This window comes from Calliopsis andreniformis, unplaced genomic scaffold (genome assembly GCF_051401765.1).
Source record: "Calliopsis andreniformis isolate RMS-2024a unplaced genomic scaffold, iyCalAndr_principal scaffold0189, whole genome shotgun sequence".
Taxonomy (NCBI): Eukaryota; Metazoa; Arthropoda; class Insecta; order Hymenoptera; family Andrenidae; genus Calliopsis; species Calliopsis andreniformis.
Window position 1 is genome coordinate 412744 of NW_027480598.1, and position 4724 is coordinate 417467.

Genomic DNA, 4724 nt, shown 5'->3' on the forward strand with positions numbered 1-4724 from the left:
CTCAATCCTCAATCTTCAATCAACAATCCTCATTCCTCAAACCTCGATCCTCAACACTCAGTCCTCATCCTCAATCCTCAATCCTCAGTCTGCAATCCTCAATCCTTAATCCCTAATCCTCAATTTTCAATCCTCAGTCCTCAATCCTCAATCTTAAATCCTCAATCCTCAATCATCAATACTCTGTCCTCAAACCTCAATCCTCCACCCTCAGTCCTCGTCCTCAACTCTCAACACTCAACCCTCAATCCTCAATCCTCGAACATCAATACTCAATCTTCAGTCCTCAATCCTCAATCCTCAATCCTCAATCCTCAACCCTCAATCCTCAATCTTCAGTCCTCAAACCTCAATCCTCAACCCTCAGTCCTCGTCCTCAATCCTCAAACCTCAATCCTCAATCCTCAATCTTCAATCCTCAATACTAAATCTTCAATCCTCAATCCTCAATCCTCAATCCTCAATCCTCAATTCTCAATATTCAACACACAACCCTCAACTATCAATACTCAATACTCAACCATCAATCCTCAATTCTCAGTACTCAATAGAATATCCTGAATTCTCAGGATTCTACACTCAATCCACAATATTCAATCATCAGATCTCAAACCTCAAACATCAATCAACAGCACTCAATCCTCAAACGTCAGTCCTCAATCTTCAATCCTCAATCCTCAATCCTCAATCCTCAATCCTCAATCCTCAATCCTCAATCCTCACTCCTCAATCCTTAATCTTCAATCCACAATCCCCAATCCTCAATCTTCAATCCTCAATCCTCAATCCTCAATCCTCAATCCACAATCCTCAGTCCTCAGTCCTCAATCCTCAATCCTCAACCCTCAGTCCTCGTCCTCAATCCTCAACCCTCAATCCTCAATCCTCAATCCTCAGTCTTCAAACCTTAATCCTCAACCCTCAGTCCTCATCCTCAATGCTCAGTCCTCAATCCCCAATTCTCAATCTTCAATCCTCAATAACCAATCTCCAATCCTACATCCTCAAACCTCAATCCTCAATCCTCAATCCTCAATCTTCAATCCTCAATCCCCAAACCTCAACTTTCAATCCTCAATCCTCAATCCTCAGTCCTCAATCCTCAATCCTCAATGCTTAGTCCTCAACCCTCAATCCTCAATCCTCAGTCCTCAAACCTCAATCCTCAACCCTCAGTCCTCGTACTCAACACTCAACCCTCAATCCTCAATCCTCAACCTTCAATACTCAATCTTCAATCCTCAATCCTCAATCCTCAATCCTCAATCCTCAATCCCCAATCCTCAATCTTCAGTCCTCAAACCTCAATCCTCAATCCTCAATCCTCAATAATCAATCTTCAATTCTCAATTCTCTATCATCAATATTCAATCCTCAATCCTCAACACTCAATCGTCAATCCTTAATTTTCAACACACAACCCTCAACCATCAATCCTCAATACTCAACCATCAATCCTCGTTCCTCAATACTCAATACAAAATCCTGAATTCACAGGGCTCAATACACAATCCACAATGTTCAATCATCAAACCTCAATCCTCAAACATCAATCCTCAACACTCAATCCTCAAACCTCAGTCCTCAATCTTCAATCTTCAATCCTCAATCCCCAATCCTCAATCTTCAATCCTCAATCCTCAATCGTCAATCTACAATCCTCAATCCTCAATCCTCAATCCTCAATCCTCAATCCGCAATCCTCAATCCTCAATCCTCAACCCTCAATCCTCAAACCTCAGTCCTCATCCTCAATCCTCAATCCTCAATCGTCAATCGTTAATCTTCAATACTCAATCACCAATACTCAATCTCCAATCCTCAATCCTCAATCCTCAATTCTCAATCCTCAATCCTCAATCCTCAATCCTCAATCCTCAACCCTCAATCCTCAGCCCTCAGTCCTCATCCTCAATCCTCAATCCTCAATCTTCAATCCTCAATACCTAATCCTCAATTTTCAATGCTCAGTCCTCAATCCTCAATCCTAAACCCTCAATCCTCAACCCTCAATCCTCTGTCCGCAAACCTCAATCCTCTAAACGCAATCCTGCATACTCTATCTTCAATCGTCAATCCCCAATCCTCAATCCTCAATCCTCAGTCGTCAATCTACAATCCTCAATCCTCAATCCTCAATCCTCAATCCTCAATCCTCAATCCTCAATCCTCAACCCTCAATCCTCAACCCTCAGTCCTCATCCTCAATCCTCAATCCTCAATCTTCAATCCTCAATCCCCAATCCTCAATCTTCAATGCTCAGTCCTCAACCCTCAATCCTAAATCCTCAATCCTCAATCCTCAATCGTCAATCCACAATCCTCAGCCCTCAGTCCTCAATCCTCAATCCTCAACCCTCAGTCCTCGTCCTCAATACTCAAACCTCAATTCTCAATCCTCAATCCTCAATCCTCAATATTCAATCCTCAATACTCATTCTTCAATCCTCAATCCTCAATCCTCCATCCTCATTCCTCAATCCTCAATCCTTTATCCTCAATCCTCAATCCCCAATCCTCAATCTTCAATGCTCAACCCTCAATTCTCAATCCTCAATCCTCAGTCCTCAAACCTCAATCCTCAACCCTCAGACCTCTTCCTCAATCCTCAATCCTCAATCCTGAATCCTCAATCTTCAATCCTCAATCCTTAATCTTCAATCCTCAATCCCCAATCCTCAATCTTCAATCCTCAATCCTCAATCCTCAATCCCCAATCCTCAATCTTCAATGCTCAACCCTCAATCCTCAATCCTCAATCCTCAGTCCTCAAACCTCAATCCTCAACCCTCAGACCTCTTCCTCAATCCTCAATCCTCAATCCTGAATCCTCAATCTTCAATCCTCAATCCTTAATCTTCAATCCTCAATCCTCAATCCTCAATCCTCAATCCTCAATCCTAAATCCTCAATCCTCAATCCTCAATCCTCAATCCTCAATCCTCAATCCTCAATCCTCAATCCTCAATCCTCAATCCTCAGTCCTCAATCCTCAGTCCTCAAACCTCAATCCTCAACCCTCAGTCCTCGTACTCAATACTCAACCCTCAATCCTCAATCCTCAATCCTTAATCCTCAACCCTCAATACTCAACCCTCAGTCCTCATCCTCAATCCTCAATCCTCGATCCTCAACGCTCAATCTTCAATCCTCTATAATCGATCTCCAATCCTACATCCTCAATGTTCAATCCTCAATCCCCAATCCTCAATCTACACTCCTCAATACTCAATCTTGAATCCTGAATCCGCATTCCTCAATACTCTATCCTCAATCCTCAATCGTTAATCTTCAATCCTCAACCCGAATACTCAATCTTCAATCCTCAATCCTCAATCCTCAATCCTCAACCCTCAATCCTCAATCCTCAACCCTCAATCCTCAATCTTCAGTCCTCTATCCTCAATCCTCAATCCTCAATCCCCAATCCTCAATCTTCAATACTCAATCCTCACTCCTCAATCCTCAATCCTCAGTCCTCAATCCTCAGTCCTCCAACCTCAATCCTCAACCCTCAGTCCTCGTCATCAATCCTCAAACATCAATTCTCAATGCTCAATCCTGAATCCTCAATCTTCAATCCTCAATCCGCAATCCTTAATCCTCAATCCTCAATCCCCAATCCTCAATCTTCAATACTCAATCCTCACTCCTCAATCCTCAATTCTCAGTCCTCAATCTTCAATTCTCGGTCCTCATTTCTCAATACTCTATCCTCAATCCTCAATCGTTAATCTTCAATCCTCAATCCCCAATACTCAATCTTCAATCCTCAATCCTCAATCCTCGATCCTCAATCCTCAATCCTCAACCCTCAGTCCTCTATCCTCAATCCTCAATCCTCAATCCTCAATGCTCAATCCCCAATCGTCAATCTACAATCCTCAATCCTCAATCCTCAATCCTCAATCCTCAGTCCTCAAACCTCAACCCTCAACCCTCAGTCCTCATCCTCAATCCTCAATCCTCAATCCTCAATACTCAATCTTCAATCCTCAATAATCAATCTCCAATCCTACATCCTCAATCTTCAATCCTCAATCTCCAATCCTCAATCTTCAATCCTCAGTACTCAATCTTCAATTCTCGGTCCTCATTTCTCAATACTCTATCCTCAATCCTCAATCGTTAATCTTCAATCCTCAATCCCCAATACTCAATCTTCAATCCTCAATCCTCAATCCTCGATCCTCAATCCTCAATCCTCAACCCTCAGTCCTCTATCCTCAATCCTCAATCCTCAATCCCCAATCCTCAATCTTCAATCCTCAATCCCCAATCCTCAATCTTCAATGCTCAGTCCTCAATCCTCAATCCTAAATCCTCAATCCACAATCCTCAGTCCTCAGTCCTCAATCCTCAATCCTCAACCCTCAGTCCTCGTCCTCAATCCTCAACCCTCAATCCTCAATCCTCAATACTCAGTCTTCAAACCTTAATCCTCAACCCTCAGTCCTCATCCTCAATGCTCAGTCCTCAATCCCCAATCCTCAATCTTCAATCCTCAATAACCAATCTCCAATCCTACATCCTCAAACCTCAATCCTCAATCCTCAATCCTCAATCTTCAATCCTCAATCCCCAAACCTCAACTTTCAATCCTCAATCCTCAATCCTCAGTCCTCAATCCTCAATCCTCAATGCTTAGTCCTCAACCCTCAATCCTCAATCCTCAGTCCTCAAACCTCAATCCTCAACCCTCAGTCCTCGTACTCAACACTCAA